Source organism: Melitaea cinxia, chromosome 24 (assembly GCF_905220565.1).
Source record: "Melitaea cinxia chromosome 24, ilMelCinx1.1, whole genome shotgun sequence".
Taxonomy (NCBI): Eukaryota; Metazoa; Arthropoda; class Insecta; order Lepidoptera; family Nymphalidae; genus Melitaea; species Melitaea cinxia.
Window position 1 is genome coordinate 10,342,398 of NC_059417.1, and position 10,589 is coordinate 10,352,986.

The window sequence follows — 10,589 nt, forward strand, 5'->3', positions numbered from 1 at the left end:
GGTGCGTAACAAAGATAACTGATTATTATTAATGAAACTACAAATTTAAGTCATACGTAGCTGACTGTATACGAGTATATAATACACATGTTAATGTGTAACCAAGAACATCAATGTCATTAAGTTGTATAAATAAAAAATCGAGACCAACAATTTATACTACGCCAACTCGGATACGGATTCGATACGTTGGTTTTTTGAACGCGAACTTCAAAAAATTTGTTTTTATATATTATTATATATTGTATACATATTTATGTGTAATAAAAAAATTGTGAAATCGCAATGAATAAATGAACCACTAAAGATTCAAATAAGTTTCTCAATTAATATAAAAGGTATCAAGTTTTTCCCTTTTATAAACCTACATAAAAAGAAGTAAAAGTTCACTTATATGAGTTAGCTTAGTATAAATTTAATCGCTTCAGCCTGTAATATCCCACTACCGGGCATAGGCCTCTTTCAGAGCTTAATTCACCACGCTGCTCCAATGCGGGTTGGCGTATATATATATATATATATATATATATATATATATATATATATATATATATATATATATATATATATATATATATATATATATATATATATATATATATATATATATAAGTTTTAAAATCCATAGGCTCTGGCGGATATATTCCCTACTATGAGTAACGATCGCTATCAGGTGTACATGATAACAACCGGGACCGACGGCTTAACGTGCTCTCCGAGGCACGGTGGGGAGACCCACTAGGACTGCACAAACACCCAGACCACGGCAAACACCTGTATAGCCAATACAAATGTTTGTCATGTGCGGGGATCGAACCCGATACCGCCAGCGCAACAGATACAATCCATGACTGTGACCGCTGCGCCAACGCGGTGACACAGCCATGTATTGTAACAGTACAGTTTAAATTGCTGGTGTCGAAATAGAGCTCCCAAAATGTGTGCATGTACGCTTGACACAATCATGATTTAAAAACGTGTGTGTTAAATTGTGTCCCAGAAAAAGATTTGACATTCCATTACACGAACGTGTAATTGACGCAATCCTAATTAAATATTTCAATTATACTTGTGTACAAATGAAAAAATAGCAAACAAAAAAATACAGTCACTGATAGTCCTCGGTGTCGCCGTAGCAAACATAAGTCCTTTTAAAATCGTGCCTTCATTAAGTAAAGTCTCTTCATAACGGCCATCCACTCCAGTCATTTAATTCTTATACCTCGTTTAATGGTTCTGCTATCGGCGACCTTTTATATATTACTTTTAATGGCCTGGACGCGATCCTGTATCTGTGGGTACTGTATCTGTATCTGTGGGTTTTGGATCTGTTGAATTGGATTTTTTTATTGTAGATTAATTCTACTTCGCTTTTAGACTTCTTCACCATATAACTTAATAAACGCTATTTTTCAACCTTAAAAATGGCTGTAAAGTTTTCAAAAAATTAACTTTAATAAACTTTATTTGTTTATTTTATATGTATGTATTTATGTGTCAGTGAATGTGTCTATAAGTAGATTTATATTCAAATCAATTTGGTTAGAGACTTGTTTATTCCATTCATTAGACGTTAGTTCTAAAACTTAGAACAAAAACTCAATATTATCTTTCGCTACTTTAAGAACTTCGAAAAGGTTACATATCAAGACAAATTCTATATAACAGAATCGTAGATTGCGAATTTTTTTTAATTTTTGTCCCTAGAGTGTTCGAAGACATAGCAGTAAGGTGCTAAGGCCACTATTTTCCTTATATCATTTTATATTTGAAATGGATACAAGTTATAGAAATAAAAACAATAACCTTATAATACATATACCATTTTAAAGTTATACACACAAAATTCATTGATATAGAAGTCGTAACTTAAGTTCTGCTGTAAACCTACCTTGTATCCATTTTTTATATAGCTTAGATGTAGTACGTAATATTGTGATTTAATTCAAGGACTCTCGCTTGTTCATAAGAGTGTTAAATAGAAATAAATAAATAAATGAGACTAAAAGTGCTTTTAAACATAACATACTACGATAAAATTATCTTAGTGAGTGCTTAATAGCTAAAAAAAAGGAGTTTGCAATAATTTAACAATAATCTTGCTACCATCGCTTTACGTCAATCATCACCTTTTTAACCGACTTCCAAAAAAGGAGGAGGTTCTCAATTCGACTGTTTTTTTTTTTTTTTTTTTTTATGTATGTTACATCAGAACTTTTGACCAGGTAGACCGATTTCGACAAATTTTATTTTAATCGAAAGGTGGTGTGTGCCGATTGGTCCCATTTAAATTTATTTGAGATCTAACAACTACTTTTCGAATTATATCTAATAATGCGTTTTTACTTGACGCTTTTTACGTCGACCTACGTTGTATTATACCACATAACTTTTTACTGGGTGTACCGATTTTGAAAATTCTTTTTTGGTTGGAAAGAGGATATCCCTAGTTTGGTACCATGATAAGGAAACCAGGATCTGATGATGGGATCCCAGAATAATCGAGGGAAACTCTTGAAAATCCGCAATAACTTTTTACTGGGTGTATCGATTTTGATAATTTTTACTTTAATCGAAAGCTGATATTTATCATGTGGTCACATATAAATTTTATCGAGATCTGATAACTACTTTTTGATTAATGTTTGATAACGCGTATTTACTTGACATTATTTTCGTCACCTTGCGTTGTATTATACCTCATAACTTTTTACTGGGTGCACCGATTTTGACGTTTCTTATATAAATTAAAAGCTACTATTTGTCACGTAGTCCCATTCAAATTTAATTGAGATTTGATTAGTAATTTGTGAGTTATATCTAATATTGCGTATTTACTTGACGGTTTTTTCGTCACCCTACGTTGTATTATACGTTATATCTTTTTACTGGGTACACTGATTTTTAACTTTTCTTGTATAAATCAAAAGCTAATACTTGTCATGTCGTCCGTTTTAAATATGATTGAGATATAATGAGCAATTTTTGAGTAATCTTTGATGACACGTATTTACATGACGATGCTAAGACGACTGTGGTCATGTTCAATACTTTGCCACAACGCCATCTATCAAAATTTAATGAAATTACTTCGTTCACTATCGATCAAATTACAATATTCCACTAGAGTATAGAGTAGCAGTTTATTCGTTATAAATATATTTGAGCTTTTAATTTTTGAGTTATCGCTAATACTGGGTATTTACTTGGCTATTTTACGTCGACCAACGTTATATTAACCTCATTACTATTTTACTGGGTGGACCGATATCGATGATTCTTTTTTTATTCGATAGGTGGTGCTTGTCATGTGGTCCCATTTAAATATAATTGAGATTTGACTCGAACTTTTTGAGCTATATCTGATATGGCGTATTTACTTGACTGTTTTTGGAGTTTTCTCCTTAAGAATCGATTTTCATTTAAGGCCCCGGAATGAAAAAATTGAACAACAAAATCTACTGAACGAATGACCTTATTAGAGATGGCGCTCAGACGTTTTCTAATAACGTTCAACAATTAGGTTCCGATAGATGGCGTTATTGGATTCATTTATTTACAATTTGATATAGTAATAATATATTTCTTAGACTAGTAAGACTTTTTGTGCCTATTTAGACAGTTGATCTGAAGGGGTAAACTCCAGTCGTGCATCGGAGCTGAGTGAAAACATGAACATTACATATTTTTAATAAAAAAGACATAAACCGTAATTCAATATAAATCCGCTTCAACTAAAAAACCCGCCGTAATAAGCGATGTCAGCGCTTCGCGCGAATCGACGACGGGCCTTTTATGAAATTTCTGCCTACAATCGCTAACAAAATGTTAGAAATAACAGTAGAACATTATATAATTCTACAATTTTATAATGTCGCGTTATATGGAATACGAACAAAGTATTACTATTTTTTCGTCGATCTACGTTGTATTACTCTGCGATGTAATTGAAGTCGGTTTTTTTTTCGTTTGCGAGCAAACACAATTATTACGTACAATATTATTTACCGATCGCTAACTATTTTAACAATTAAATTAGTCACGAAAACCTTTTCCAAAACAATTAAGACTAAAGAAAGATTTTAAGAGAAAAGAAGAAGCCCACCACTAATTATGAAAAACCGCTCTTACTAATAACTGTCTATCGCTTCTAGATTGCAATTAAATAGCCCAAAATTCGCATTTTTTTGCTTCTACGCAAGAACTATCAGCTAGGAACTTAATGATTATAAAAATGCCAAAAATTTTCCAAATTAAAATGTAAAAAAAACAACAAAAATGAAAAACGACTATACGAACATATGTCAAATCCTAACCCTCAATATCTCGTGCCGGTCTGAGGGGCCCCGAGGGATCATTTTATGTAACGCGACATCCGATAGCGATGAACATTTCTCAAGATTAGGACCGATCGGCACTGATTCTTTACAACTTAACGCTAATCTTAAAAAGAATCATTTTACTTTTTGAAACGTTTGAGAGATGAATTTGAGTGTTTTGTTATGATTCTGTCATTAAATGTCACTTAAAAATTATTATATAATTACATAGCTGCGGCAAATGTAATTAAAAACGTAGTTAAATGAAATGAAATTATTGCTGATAACGGTATCAGCAATTATTTCATTTAATACTAAAGTAGCGAATAGACAATTCTCTCATTCTGTAAGATATTTAATGTTTTTAAATAATAGGTTAAAGGTTGTGAAAGAGATCGCTATAAGCGATAAGGCTGCCTTTGCGTTCTTATTTGTTTTGTACTTAATGTTTCTAAATTGTAACTTTCTTTTTGTGTGCAATAAATGATAAATAAATAATTGCTACAGTCTTAATTTCACCCATATTTATTAAAAATAATTTACCTTTTGTCTCGAATAGTTGTTTTTTTAATCTATGCTTTTTTAGATTTAAGTAATATCAATAGATTTGACTTGTTATATAATATGGACAAAACCACGGAGTTTCTGTAGTGAAAATAAAAATGATTGTATTTAAATGTAATCAACTGAAACAACTTTACAAATATACAACTGAGGTAGGGCACAGCAGGGAATATCCTGTTCAAAATATGGAGCAGCTCCACTGGGCAAGTACCTCGACCTTACAGAAGACCACAGCTAAATAATACTGCTTTCAAGCAGTGTTGTGTCCCTGTGGTGAGTAAGGTGACGAGAGCTCCTGGGGTTTATTTGGGGGTATAATGTCTATAGGCTACGGAAATCGCTTAGCATCAAATGAGCTGTACGCGTGTTTGTCAATCTATTTGTATAAAAAAACTGAATAAATCAATATCCCCAGGATTAAAGGTTCTTTGTGTAAATAAATAAACGCAGAGCGCTCAACTTTCCCTAACGAAATTATTCCAGTATCCTGTAACTCACAACGCATACGATGCTTGGTCTATTAACTAATCAGATCATCATTACATCATCATCACTTCAGCCTAACGCAGCCCACTGCTCGACATAAGCACCACGCCGGGCCGGCGGGTTGGTGACCGCAGGGCTGGCTTTATCGCACCGAAGATGCTGCTGCCCATCGTCGGCCTGTGTATTTGAAAGCCAGCAGTTGGCTGGTTATCCAGCCATCGGTCGGCTTTTTAAGTTTCAAGGTAGTAATGGAACTATGTTATCCCTTAGTCGCCTCTTACGACACCCACGGGAAGAGAGGGAGTGTCTATATTCTTTACTGCCATAACCACATAGTGGCTTGTCAGATCCTGATTTCAAAAAGTTGCGACTCCTAGACTATTATTAGTTTCTCGTAACTATTTTTAATTTTCATGACCTCAAGGCGACGTCATTTTTAATACACGAGGAGTAGTTAGTTATGCAATCAGCCAGCCCCCCATCTTAGATTAGTACGTAACTGTTCCGCTGACATAGCATTGCCACCGGGCAGTTCATAGAATTAAGTACGGAGACAAAAAATAGATATTAATTAATTCTTCGATTTGTTTTGAAGAGACATGAATGTTTTAATATATTATATTGCAGTCAGGAATATAACAGCCTCCAAATTGGCGACAAGTTTCTTGTTACATTTCTTTAATATTAAATATGAAATATTTTTTAAAGACCCCTTTGTCCAAAGCGACAATTTTCTAGGTAGTCTATGTACTTACACGCTTTGACAACAACGAAAATAACAAAAACAAAGTAACGACACAATTTTTTAAATTATAACGTATAAGGAAAAGCGAAATAAAAATTGAAATAACAAAGTATTCAATCACTCACATACAATAAAAATAAAATTTAAATAAACGGGCCAAGAATTATACTTGTAAATATATCAAATCAAAGCTTTCTAAAATTGAACTCATCTTATGACCGTTTCATTGATTGTAAGTACTTGATACTATACTCCTTACATTTAATGCTATATTTTAAACTAAACGGACTCTTCAGTATTTTATTCTATAATCAAACAATAATAATAATAACAAATCAAGAATATACTTAAATGTATTTATAATACAGTATTAGAGGTACCAAATAACAAAAAATGTAATATAATTAACCATTTTACCATAATTAAAAGTTTGATCAGTATAAAATTTAGCGTAACTCCTTCCGTAGGCCATTGACCTGAAATCAACAAAGTTTTATAACGTTGAAGTGACTAGAATAACTCATAAATGAATCTTGAATAAGTCAATTTTAACAATTAATACTCGTTAATGATAATTACTGAAATTACTTTGACATGAATATTCTTAGACGTTATTTAATTTTAAGTTATAATAAATAAACCACGACATGTATTAACGATTCCGGTTATTGTCATAAATCGTAAATATCTCAATGTTTAGTAAAACCTTACTTTTCTGGGACGGCAGAGAATTATATTTAAATTAATTTTAAACACAAATTAGTAACTTTCGATTAATGGGGCTAATTTTAAATGTTTGCTTTTAATTACTTGATTGATGGTTTGATTTGATGATTTATTACTTTTTAAAGTATTAATATAAATTAGTAAATATAAAGGAACATTTTAATTCTTTCATAATATTTAATGCGTAACTTAAATAATTCTCTATTTCACTTGGTTGCCCCGTAACTCGTTCATCTTTTTAAGTCATGTAATGTGGAAGGTGTGGAATGAAATATTTAAAAAATGCACAAAAAATCAGAAAAAAACAGGAGATTATAATCGTTAATTTCTGCATAACTTAGTCATACGTATATACAGACGTACGAACCCTAAGACCACACGGTTGCAGTCTATAGGCTACGGTGAACACTTACGAATAGGTAAGTAAGCCATACGCTTGTTCGCCGACCTAATTCCAAAAAAAACTAATTGTTTAATTAAAAAAAGAAAAATAATTTATTTCGAACCATTGCCTATAATTTTATAGTGCCGATGAAATATATACAAATCTGTTATCTTTAGAATAGTACTCTTAAACTAATACTTAAGTCAAATAACCTTTTTCATCCATAAGCCATATTTATATATATTTTTCTTTTACAGATAAACCAACATTGTTTAATTAAAAAAAGAAAAATAATTTATTTCGAACCATTGCCTATAATTTTATAGTGCCGATGAAATATATACAAATCTGTTATCTTTAGAATAGTACTCTTAAACTAATACTTAAGTCAAATAACCTTTTTCATCCATAAGCCATATTTATATATATTTTTCTTTTACAGATAAACCAACGTGTATACCTTACAAACAAGGGTAAGTTCAACTTTAATTCTTTAACATTCAAATTGAAAAACACGTAACATTTTACAAATCGAACGTCTTCAAATATATTTATTATTTCCATATTATAATATTAATTAAAACTATATAATAAATATAACTATATATATATATATATATATATAATTTAAAACCCCAGCTAGGATTCACTCCTGTATCCTCTATATATTGATTGCTTTCTAACTGTAGGTGTACAGAATTTGTGTAGTCTGTATCAAACTGGAGGTGGAAACCCGTCCTAAACCAATTAAGAATTACGGCTTGTTGTTAGCTTTACTTACTCAAAATAAATAACGAACGACAAGGCAAGCTATTTGATGCCTCTCTGTTGTGTTTTGTAACGTAAAAATTGTGTTTGAAAGTCATTCATTTCAGATGACCGGTGAATGAGAAGGCAAGCTGATTGGTGTTTTTTACTGTTGGATATTAAGAAAATATTGAATGTTGAAATCTTGTGATGCATGTGTTACGTATGGCACGAAGTTCGTATCATCTATTATTGAGTGAAAAAACTGAACCCTTATAGGATCACTTTGTTGTTCGTCTGTCTGTCAAAACCCTTTTTTCTCAAGAACGCGTGGAGGTATCAAGCTCAAATTTATATGAAATACTCAAGTATACTGTCCCTGGAGCTGTGAAAGAATCAAACTTCTAGGCCAACGCAATCAAACGATACAGCCATTTATGCTGCAAGTTTTTGACACTCGCAAGGGAATCAAAACCTACAGGTACTTTCCGTGAACTCAGAATCTTGAAATTTGATACGAAGCAACGTGTACGCACAGATAAAGAAAAAATTGCGAAAAGCATACATTTTTAGTTAATCGTATAATAAAAATATTTTTAATAATTTTGTTTGCACGGAACCCTTGGTGCGCGAGTCCGACTCTGACTTGGCCAGTTTTTTATGTACATTGTTTATTGATAAATTTAAATTTTTCAATGTTTATCTAATAAATAATAACAGCAAAACATAATTACTCTTCGAGAAGATAACCCCTTATATAAACAAACCCTTCGACCCTTATAATTAGAATAACTTCACTGATTTATTTAAAACAAAATGGTAATCGTTTTATTAGATGTAATAACACTTTTTCAATAAAAAAGATAAGTAAGAAAATTTATTAAGCATTTTTGTAAAGCGAGTCCGTCCGTTGGGAAAGTAATTAAAAATTTAAACAGAAAACTTTTTCTCACAGAATGGAAGCATGGCCATTAATTTCGTTCTCTTTAAATGTACTGAATTTTTGTCTGAACATATTTTATTAAACGCATAAAATAACAATTGTTGTAAAAAATGGTAGGTGTTTTTCGTTGAAAACCCGAACACGTAACACTTGTGATAGATGACATTGGAAACACGTTTGAAAGACAGTGATTACACTTGAGGTTGGAAAATAAATAAGCTGCTGGGGGTTGGGATCGGGAGTAGGGTTGGCAACGCGCTTACAATGCTTCTGCTGTTGCAGGCGTCTATAAGCTACTACAATCGCTTACCATCAAGTAAGTCGAACGCTTGTTTTCCAACCTAGTTGTATAAAAAATATACGCCCATAATGCTAAGGCAATGCAAAAAAAATGAAAACTGTACAGTAAAAATAATAATGAAGATATTGTAACAGAAAAATTCCGTCCGCGTCGGGCCATGTCCTAGCTTTACTTGGCAGTCACAGGACTGTTAATAATGAAGTACCTGGGTGACCGAGCTTAGCTCGGTGTTTTTAGTCAATCGTGTTTTTTGGAAATCATATTTAAATACGAATTACATATTTATTAAATATGAATTATATTTTTTTGACCGACAATGATAAAAAATATAAAAAATCAAAAATAAAAATAATTAATAAATAATAATGATAAAATATAAATAATATTTTTCGACTTCTACATACATTATTAAATAAAAAATAACGAGTGCAATTAGAAAAAAAAAGAGAAAATAATAATCGATCGAAGATTTGAACCATGGTCTTTTCGGTCGATCGCGACCGGCCGATTTCCCTGAGCTATTAAAACTTACTGACATTTGCACAATTTACCTTCGTATTCTGTCGATATATTTTCATTGTCTAAAAACTGGGATAAAACGACATTATCTAAAAATGAATCCTAGCTAGATTTGTTTATCTCCCCCGAGATTCCCTGTATACTAAATTTCATGAAAATCGTTGGAGCCGTTTCCGAGATTCAGATTATATATATACAAGAATTTCTCGTTTAATAGTATAAGATACATGTTGAATGCATGATGTCCAACAAAAGACATGGGCATTTTAGAGCCCGTGTAAAGAAACTTATTGAGGTCGATTTTTTGTTGTGACAACTAAAATAATCCCATTGGTAGCCTCTTTTCCTTGTCATCAGAAAGGTTGGAGTGCAATCCGCTAAGGTGATTACTCTCTGATTCGAGTATTAAGGATAAATGTTAAGAATAGAAACTTTATTTGACTTAATCCATGGGATACCACAAAAAGCTCAATCTCAATCACATAAATGTTTTACGAAAACAAATATCGAATTTACAATCCTCAGTGTTAAAAATACCTTGGCTACTATTACCACAAAATGGTGTTACTGTAAAAATGTATTAAATTGAATATTCAATTAAAAAGAAAGTTTAGTAAAGGGCTAAATATTTGGACTGAGGATTTAAATTAAAAGTAAAAGTTTGAGAAGTAATTTAATCAGAATAATTACCGAAAAGAAGTTGAGAGGACCGGAATAAAGTCGAAACAAAAGCACATCAAAGATAAGGTTATATTATCATATAAATGATTTTTGGAAAGAAGATAAGATATACTAAGCCCTCTTTATCTGAATTTTACTAAAACCCGATTTTGCACACCTACAAACCTCTGCTC

At 31.8% G+C, this 10,589-nt stretch overlaps 1 long non-coding RNA gene across 1 annotated transcript in view; it reads left to right on the top strand.

Annotated features, from left to right (window-relative positions):
- The window catches only part of LOC123665549, a 156,445-nt gene extending 148,743 nt beyond the window's left edge, over positions 1-7,702 (top strand). Inside the window, exon 3 of the long non-coding RNA XR_006745065.1 lies at positions 7,668-7,702. This is a non-coding gene — a long non-coding RNA (uncharacterized LOC123665549). The remainder of the gene's footprint in view (positions 1-7,667) is intronic.
- Positions 7,703-10,589: the final 2,887 nt, after the last annotated feature.